General features: G+C 43.1%; 1 long non-coding RNA gene across 1 annotated transcript; it reads left to right on the top strand.

The window, feature by feature from the left end:
- The first annotated feature begins 4,820 nt into the window (after positions 1-4,820).
- LOC120656853 lies at positions 4,821-9,781 on the top strand. Its single transcript, XR_005668008.1, has 2 exons — positions 4,821-8,752; positions 9,620-9,781. It is a non-coding gene; the product is annotated as an uncharacterized LOC120656853 (long non-coding RNA).
- The last annotated feature ends 764 nt before the right edge of the window (positions 9,782-10,545 follow it).

The raw sequence follows: 10,545 nt of genomic DNA, 5'->3' as shown, positions 1-10,545 counted from the left end.
CATCTGCAGTTGCGATTGTAATCTAAAACAGTTGTTCAATAATGGAGATGACCCATCATTAAATTGCACACGATACAAACTAAATAAATTCCTAATTTCATAACCATACAATGTTCGAAACTATAAATAAAGTCTCATACACATACGACAACCACATGAATAGGTAAAGCACATAAATAGTCCAGCAATAAAAAAAGTCCGTCACACACATAGTCCAATCATATATAGAGTCCATACAATTATAAATAAAACAAGCTAATCAGAGTCGCCTTCAATCAAAAGCTCTTCCCAACCATCATCATCATCATCATCATCATCATCTCCATCATCTTAGACTACAGCTTTCCCCTTTCTTATCTCAATTTGGGACACTATGACTTCTACTTCATCTGCATTCATTGACCACCACTCGTCATCATCTCCATCATCAGGAACGTGGTCATGCTCAGAAGCACTCTTCCCTTTGTCCTGCACTGCACTATTCCCTTGGTTATCGACTACAGGTGTGTCCACTGCTTTTCCTTTCCTGTCAGATGGGTGATCCTGGGCAGGTAAGTCTCCTACAAGTGCCTTCATTGCCTCCATTTGAGTAGCTCTAACACCCAAAACCTCCGTGCTCGCGGATGACACATCCTTCTCAACGTTGGGCACCTTGTGTGGCAGATCGGCAACTAGGGCCTGCATTGCCTCCATCTGAACCTCCTGAGCTAAATCCTCCATCTTTTCTATTTCTTCCATCCTCTTGTTAGCCTCCAATTTCTGAAAATATTCTTCCCATGAACTCTTTGGGTATTTAGCTTCCGGATCAACAGTAAAACATTTCTTTGCTCTTTCCTCCCTTAACCTCTGCCTCTCCATCTCCTCCTCCTTATCCTTCTTCTCATAATTTGCCAAAAGCTCCCTATCTGTGAGGGGCCGTGGTACTTGCTTCGGTTCCTCCTCCAATAAACAATGCAATCCTCAAGAGTCGTCTTTTCTGCTGCCTTCTTTCCATACTCACGCCGTAGGTCTTGGAGTACAGGCCCTGACAGAAATGACTCAAGGGGCAAAGTAACTTGGTAATCCTTCCTTATCTTCAGTTTTCTATTTAAAGTGTCTCAAGGTTTCCAAGGCTCTTTTGTTCTGCCCAATTGCAACATTAGCTCATACCGGCCTTCGAACCACTCCCAATCACATGTCCTTCCCTCCTGAAAAATTATTGAGAGCCAAACATTCAGAAATATTAATATACCAAATACTAGCACATTGACAGAATTATAAGGAGTTTCAACTTTGTGGTTAATATACGAACCCAATACTCTCCGTAGTTATTGCCACAGTAATATCCGTAGCCAAGCTCAGAAGGAACTATGTCTTTATTGGCCAGAATACCACACTTGCATCGAAGACTAGGAGTAGTTGTACATGGCCATGGCTTCTTCCCACTCTCAAATTCTCGCACTTCCTCTTCTGTCGGCCAATGAGATCTAGGACCATAAATATACTCATTGAAGTCACATGCCGGCCATCCATCCTGCATGACACATAACATTAGCGAGCATCTACTCCTGCAAAATTAAAGAATCAATGCTACGCTACATGACACTTACTCTAGTCTTTAACGAGCATCTAAAAAAGGGAGTGAACTTTTGAGGGACACCAATATTAGGCCTTTGAAGTTTGGCACGAACACCACAATGACATTTGGGAGGATTGTTCACACGATATATAGCAGCTTCTTGCTTCTCTTCCTCTGTCATAGGTGGTGGATTTGGTGGGGGAGGGACCCATCGTCTAAACTCATTGTACGCCCACGACTCTGACCGATAATAAGGGAACAGCCGAATTCTAGGATCGAACTTATCCGGACCATCGATCCACTGAAAGAAAAAGCAGTGGCAAGGATTCAATGAATCATTTCACTTGCATATGTAGAATGCTCTACCGGCCGTCTTGGGATGCCTCGATTGCTTCACCTCTGCCAGCTGATTGCCCGATTCATAATGACAGAATGGAACTGGAAGGGCAGGAGGGACTGGGGCATCCTCATCACACTCGGATGGGCACTGTCCACCACCAAGCAGCTTGTACCGGGCATCGCTCATTGTCATGTGCACTGCAGATACATAAATTCAATTGCCATGTGAAATAAAAAAATACTTATGGAAACAAAAACAAAATAATTATGGAAACAAAGTATATACTAATTAAGCACAATATATCAGCGCTCAAAATATAATATGTACATTCCTAAAACTATGGAATAAAATTACATGTAACTCATATTAACATCCCCACCACTCAATTCTAGAAATCATATTAATCGATGCATGCACATACTACCTCACGTCCAAATCGAGAGCAGAGTACCATCTAATTATCATCTAAAATCATAATCATGAGAAAACTATCAACAACACCACCATTTCTCATATCAAGAACCTAACCCTAATCAAAAAACCACCAATAACTACTAATGCACACGGTTAAACGATGAGATATTAGGGGCAATACCTTCGGGGAAGGGTGGGGAACGATTCCCCGTACTTTTTAACCTCAAAAAATCCGATTGGGGGGGTCCGGGGGGTGGCGGCGGCCGGCGGCGACCCTGGACGCGCTGTGGTCGGGGTGGAGAGAGGGAAGTAAAGGGAGGGTGGGGGAGAAGGGGCCAGTGGCCTAGGACATTGGCCTTGTCGCGCCAGCCCGCATGTGGCGCGACAGGGAGGGTCACATCATCGCCGTCGCGGCACAGCGCTGGCTCGGGCCGCCAGCGTGGCCACACTGTCGCGCCACATGCACTGGCGCGATAGAGGCTATTTGTCGCGCCATGCGAGCTGGCGCGACCAAACGGGTTACGCCCTGCAAATAAAAACTAATACGGGTTAAACTTAAAATATTATTAAAAAATGTTTAAAAAAACCTCAATCCGCAAGGCTACGTCAGCGACCGCACCAATGACACCACCGCCGACGGCTTCACCAAGGACGGCAAGCCAATCCAGGTGACCTTCTGGGTGGCCGACCCGCCACGCGCCTCCTTCTTCACCGTCTACATCCCGGAGGCAGGGCGTTCCGCCATTGGGGACATGCCCAAGATCCTCACCACGGAGATGGACATCATCCTTCTTCGCGTCCCCATCTGCCCTCCAGGCGGCAATTTGCACCCGGAGGACAACGACTACTTCGTCTATCAGGCCGGCACCAAGCACAAGCCGCCATCGCTGCAGCGGATCCCGACACCGCCCACCCTTCTCTGACAGCGACGCTGACCTACTGCGCTGCCGCAAACGCTACTTGATCGCATTGCTATGTCCGTCATTGGTTGATGGACAGTACAACCTCCACCTGTACAACTCCCGGAGTAAATCGTGGAGCAACAGATTGGTGTATCTTGACTCACCAGAGACAAATGAGTATCACTACACCAGCAAAGTAATCACTATCGGAGGGGAATGTGGTTCAGTGGGTTGGGTTGATCTCTGGCGGGGCATCCTCATCTGTGACTTGCTCAAGGACAGCTATCGTCTCCGCTACATTCCACTGCCATCACTTGTGGACAGAGTGCAAGGAGGTCCTCCATTGCTTGTTCGGGATATCAACTTCGGAAAGGAGTACATAAAGTTCTTTGATATGTTCTTGTGCATTGGATCAGAATCAGTGACTGGTTGGGAAGCAGCTACATGGCGACGGGAGGTTTCTTGGACAGAGTGGAAGGAGGACTGCAGGTTCGAAGTTTCCAATGACCTGGCATTTCCTAATCTGCAGGAAGATGAGTCCAGAGGACTGAGCTTGAAAGGAGTCTACTCAGGTTACCCTGCTCTGAGTTTGGATGATGATGATATTGTTTACATCTTGGATAAGTCTAATCTCCTGGACAAAAAGGCATCAGTTATTGCTGTTGGTATGAGTAATCAGACTCTAAAAGGTGTGGCTGATTTTGGCTCTGGTAGACCCTTGGGTTACAGTTTCGTCTACTTTCAAAGTACGATTTCCAAATATCTGGGTCTTTGGTCCTCCGCCAGGTAATTAATATTGTGAAAACATTGTTATGGGTATGTTTGGGTAGTGCTTGAGTTTTTCTAGGCTCTGAGCCTTGCTTAGCAAGGACAATTAATTGGAACTGCTTGATAACCAACTAGTAAACTATGGTAAACTAGTATGTTCTGGCAGACAAATACCTTTTCAATATATCTTTTCTTATAAGGAATACATCTTTGGCTTTGAGTTATTTATATGCTGCACAGTGTACACTTGTATATATTTGTTATCACAAAATAATGTGTTGAAGCCTGAGAAGAAGATCCTTTATTTTATTTAGTCCATTTGTTAGATAATCTGGGAACTGATCATACTAGGGAACATATCAGGTGCAAACTAACCTCTCCGTGCAAACCATGCAAACTTCAATCTGGGTCATCGGATCAACATCCAAGGGTGGCGCAGGGGGTGGGAGGGGGGATTTGCAAAAGTGTGATTACCCAATCCAAGAGCGGACGGTTAATTGTAAAATTACCCAATCCCCCATGCCCCTCGGATGTTGATCCAGTGGCTCAGATTGAAGTTTGCACGGTTTGCACGGAGAGGTTGGTTTGCACCTGATATATTGGGAACATATCAGGTGCAAACTAACCTCTCCGTGCAAACCATGCAAACTTCAATCTGGGTCATCGGATCAACATCCAAGGGGAGGGGCGCAGGGGGTGGGAGGGGGGATTTGCAAAAGTGTGATTACCCAATCCAAGAGTGGGCAGTTAATTGTAAAATTACTCAATCCCCCAGGCCCCTTGGATGTTGATCCGGTGGCTCAGATTGAAGTTTGCACGGTTTGCACGGAGAGGTTGGTTTGCACCTGATATATTCCCAAAATATATAACACGAAAGGTCTTAGATCTGTCTCTCAGCCGTAACTGCAAAAATTTTGATCGCCACTCACCACTCCTTTTTTCTGGATTGACTCGCACCCTTGTCAGTTCAGAAATCCGAAGCAATAACTGTCAAATGGAAAGTACGAGTTGCTAGTTGTGATGTCAGTTCAACAAGGCTTCCTGACCCAGTAATTTGAGAGCTAGCTATCGATATTGAAAGATGAAGAAATTTCTGAAGACAAAGTGATCCAGTGACTGATCCCATTTTGCTTAAAATTCTGAAGTAACCAACTACCCAAATTCATCATCCTTGAGGACTTACAGGTGAGATAACAGTAAGTTTTATCATGTAATATTGGTTACTGATTGTGTTTCAAACTTCAGAAGATAAGAAAGAATACATAGTTTTGCTAGGAAGTTGGAGCTAGGCACAAGTCATGACTCTGCAATATGGTTTCCTTTCACTCCCTTGTAGTTCATTAGGTAGCTGATGAATGTCCTCCAGGAGCTGTACTGTTCATGCTCTTCGAATAATAATTGAATGGTTCCACCAGATGTTGAGAGATTCATTGCACGGTAGTTATGTTCACCTGTTGTATAGCTGAACTCTTCTCCTTCGCCTTGTTCATGGAAAATTACATCTGGAAGAAAGAGGTTAAATAGTACAATAAGAGAAATGAGATTATAACAACAATTTGTTGAAATCAATTGACAGTGCCTCACAATTCTAGCACTTAACTCATCTTTAATACCCTCCCGCTCAAGTAAGTGGAGGTAACATAGTTCTATATCTGTTCTTATTTTTTAAAGTCTATCATCTAGATCTTTTGAGTTTGTTTGTCTTTGTCATATCATTGTACTGTGTTGGAATGAGGCAAGTGACGAAAATTATCTATCATTAAAGTGCTCATTATTGTTTCTTCTCGATCTTAGTATGAATTATTTTTTTTTCTGTATAACATACATTAATAGATTTCATTTGATACTCACATTTTTCAGAGGTTGTGAAACGATGCTTCTTGCCTAATGTTAGTATTATATTGTCATGCTTGCTCTGCACAAAAACCATCCTGGTATGGAACTTTCCTGCATGGATGCACAAATGAATCTATTTAATTATTTTCCCCAAGCTCCATTCTGTTATTGAAAATGTAGTATAGTGAGATGAAAAATCAGTTATTGGTGACCTTGATTGGCTGTACCTTTGGGTGTCCGAACAAGAAGTATGGCATGTTTCTGGCTGTTCATGTCACCATCCAAGGAAGAATTGCTTATTGTCCGCATCTTAAGGCCGTCAACCCCTCTTAGGCCTGCAGCAGCAAGAAACACTTTTTGATGCTATTGTAGGATGTTTTAACTGGAGAAAATGAGTTGATCTGGTTGTTGATCTTACATGCTGCTGCACTAGTAGTCAGTGTGAGCAAATCTCCCAGTGCTCTAGTCTCCAATCCCATGTCGAAGACTGATGAAACCTGTTCCCTGCTAGCTCCGGCAGATTTCGCAGCCTCAGCACATGAGGCTGCCACCAGTGCTGCAGCTGACGTAATTGCTGCACGCATGTTCATATCAGTATCTTCTCTCCTGTCAGTCATGACAATGCCATTCAGATTGTTTGACCCAAAGGAGCAATTTCCAATAGTCCCTGCAACTACTGTAGATAGCCGTGCAACTGAGAGGGCTGCATGCATCTGGGCAGTTCGGAGTCTTTTATCCTCTCTGTTCCTTCCATATCCCTTCTGCATCATGTTCATTAGCTTGCTTTTCAACCATTCTGCCACTGGGCCCATGATCATCTGGAGAACATTATATGTGTCAATGGCAAAATAGAAAGCCCGCCTATCTTTGAAAAGTTCTGTATTTGCTTACACAGTTCGTGTGCCTAGTCTTGTATTTCTGAAACTTCGTGTGGTGAACATTTCCGCTCGATAGTAGAGCCTGTTAGAGAATCCATCAGATCAGGTCTACAAACATCTACAATATGCTAATCACCGGTATTTGATTTTACCCTAATTTCATCCACCCTTTGTTTGATTTCTTCATTGAGATTGAGCATGTTGTTCCCAGTGTCATCCTTGCACATATTCCGTGTGCCATTCCCAGAGAATGCACTTATACTCTAAGAAACACAGCAGTCACTTTAAGATACTTATCCCATGAAATATATTAGGCTACTGGACAAATATCATATCAAATGAATAATTTATATTCCATTTTTACATGTCAAGTATCTTGTTTTAGTATAACGTGATAGAGCATCTCATCCGCATTCTATGCATGTTTGCAAATCAGTAAAGCAAGCACTGTTAGGATACACAATGGGCCATAATATAATTAATTCCATGTTTGTCTATTATAGGATATATTGCAAGCCTTTGGATATGTTTGGCAGTTCACCATTTATAGGCTATGTCATTTGAATGAGCATTATTTATTTATTTTCTAAGGAAAACTCATTTAGTTTCAAAAATAGCTAATTTTTTCTCGATATTTGTGCTTGGGTACGGAAATTATTTTCATATATGCAATCGTACACTGAAGTGTTGTAGTATGCAATAGTGTCTTGGATGAAATATGTAATTAAATGTTTACTGATACCATGGAGCATGACGAGGTATCATATCATGTGGGTGGGTTTACGTGAAAATTGCACTCATCTACTATATTTCAGTTTTCCATAGAACATGCATGGTCCCTATTGAGCACTATTGGACCATGTGTGCTTTTTGGTTGACCATGATGAATTCTTTATTTTATAAGAGACATATAGGGGATGCTTCCTGGCTTGATATACTTACATTTACAGACAGCAGATAAAAAATTTCAGCAGAAGATAAGCTTTGGGATCTAGAATGAAGCTTTGTAGTTTGTAGATGGTTCTCTGTTTCCTCTGGTTCAGAATATTCTGAATCTTTTGGGATTTTTCTGTACAGTTCCAGGCCTCTTTGCTCATTCAACTTCTGTTGCCATCCTTCCTGCCATGAATCATGATATGTTACATTAATTTAGATGCCTATATCATTCCTAATTGGTTAACTTTTTTTAACAACCAAATTTGAACTGAAGTTCCTTACAATCTGTCATAGATGTGGCAAAAGTGGATATTCTAAATGGCGAGAACAAAACACAAATTGCTCACCTTAGGATCGACCCTTGAGACACCAATCTGAGATAAAGTTCGTCCAAATTTTACCATTTGCCCCATTTGCTGATGACTGTAGTTTCCTGTGAACGTGGAAATCTGAAAGTAGCTCAAATTTAGCTCTTATATAAGAACAGACATTTTTTAGAATCACGAAGCCAGCTTCTGGAAATCTATAAATGCAAATATTTGTGTCTATGATGCATTTCATATTACAAGAAGTTGCCATTGTCTTGTTACTATGGAATGCTGAAAATATTAAGCAATGGAGTAAAGAACCTCAATTTAATTCTATCTTTGTGATAGAGTTGAATCTTAAATAATCAAGGAAATGCTTGCATATATGCTAGATTTCAGTTTGGGTGTTATTTCACAAAACAAGGAGCCCCACAGGACCTCGTGGAGATGCTTATCCAATATAAATGAAAAACGGTGTTCTATGATTGACTAAAAAACATCAATGTTGAAAGAAGCAACATAAGAAACTGAAATGTCTTCAAATAAGCTTTGACATGGCTAGTAATCAGTGCTATGCTTACTCAAAAGGGAAGGGTATTCTTACTCAAAAGGGTAGGCCTGGGTGTGATGAATCCTCTTAGCTGCTGATGACTTCTTGATGCCCTTATATATGTTCTATTTATAGAGGTTATCTTTAAAGAATCACAAGATGTGGTTGGAACTTTAGAATGGTTTCCACTTTTTCCGATGGACTGTCAGCGGATTCTCCAGCAGTGTGCCTTCATCGGAGTTAGCAACCATCTGTGGACTTGGTAAGCTATTCGATCTGTTTGTGATTTAAATATAGTTTTTCAGCTTCTCTGTTTGTGATTTTGTGTTATACAGAAGATGTCGGCTGCGGTGGTGGGGTTCCTAAACTAGTGATATCTTCTTGTGGCTTGAAATGTGACATCACATCAACTGAGAAATCATAACCAGCCTTGGCAAGTGATTGGATAAGGATGTTCCAAGTTTTCATATACAAAACAAACTCTATAATGTATTGTTCTCACTTTCTTGAAATTTATTACTCAAGGTTTTGATGCATGACTAAGTTTGGAAATTGCCATTCATTCCTAGTTTTGAAAATTGTGATTCAATTTAAGTGACTTCATTTGATTTTGTTACATGAATTCTTGTGCTATGACGCATTGCATCTTTGTGCCTGCAAAGTTCATTTGTCGTTACTTGACTGGTAAGTCAGTGTGGAACGGTGGAACCTATGTATGATCATGCCCCTGTTTGTCACGGGGATTGATAAAGTGCTGCATTATCATGGCATATGATCTTGTGCCTATGTTTTTTCTAATCAATGATCATATCCTGGTACCATTATTGATGGGGACCATGAAGTTTGATAGTTGCTTCAGTCTAAGAAAGCAACTTTGGATCTACTGACCCGTGGTTTGAGCGCAAGCTGCCCCATTTGAGTTTTACATATCCTGACTCCTGAGGCATTGACGGGGTTTTCTTCTTTAAAAGACTCTTTGAAGCGTTTCTGGTGAAATGTTTTTCCTCTTCCTTAGAGGTGTGCGGAGGGAATCGTTTACGGCATCACTGTTTTGTATTCTCTACACTCTCATTCTAGTTTTTCTGGTGTTCCATTTGCCGCTGCTGACCTCGCTGTTACCATTGTACAGACATACCAGTTGTTTCAGTCCTCGGATATTGGAGTTCAAATGACCCAGTGGGAGCATGATGAGGTTCGAGGACTGGTGGCACCTTGTAACCGGGTATGTTTCCTTCTTCCTCGTGATGTAACTGGAGTTCAACATTTGCATTTCCATACTTCCATCCATCTTGTAACTGGAGTCTCGAGTCTCTCGACCTTGCCATCCAATCAATACCAAGTTTTGAACCTGGGCCCAAGGTCAAGAAACGGGCCGTCAAACCCTGGCTGCTTGGTTGAGAAGAGCCCAGCAGGAGCGCTCCTCCTCCTCTTCCTTCTGCGTCGGCAGGACTTGGCACTTAGCAGGCCGACGCTGGCCGCCCGAATGGGCCGAACCGGGCGCCTTGCTGCACTTCACTTCGACATTGCCTGCAGCCGGCGGGCGATGTCTCCTCTCCTCGACTCCTCCCCTGGCATGGCCCGTGGCTGCGGAAGTTGCCAACGGCGTGTCATCTCAGCCTCCGCGCGTCACGGCAGCCATAGCGCATCAGTCTACTGGACTTCGGCATTCACCGTGCCATCGAGGCAATTGGCACGCACCAGCAAATTCTCTGCTGCAACGAGCGCAAGGGAGGCGAATCTGGCCGGACCACGGCGCTCGCTCTGTGCTGTGGCACGGCCGTGACGGGCGGATTGCCGTGCCCCCCCGGAGAGTAAAAGCGACTGCAATTATCAATTCGTTTCACCCCCTTTTCTGCAAGGCTGAAGGAAGAGCCGTATGTGGCTTTCAGAACTGACCCTGGCAACGGCCAACGGGCAGATCAGGAATTCAGAATGGTTCCCAGAGGATTAAATGTTCGGCTGAATCCTCACGTTCCGGGCATGCAGTGCATAAGACTGACTTCAACAGCCGTGGCATTTGCATTTTTGCCTCTCCGGAGGTCACTGTTCACATGA

Source organism: Panicum virgatum, chromosome 1N (assembly GCF_016808335.1).
Source record: "Panicum virgatum strain AP13 chromosome 1N, P.virgatum_v5, whole genome shotgun sequence".
Lineage (NCBI taxonomy): Eukaryota > Viridiplantae > Streptophyta > Magnoliopsida > Poales > Poaceae > Panicum > Panicum virgatum.
Note: the sequence above shows the minus strand (reverse complement) of the source record. Positions and strands in the feature narration are given on the sequence as shown.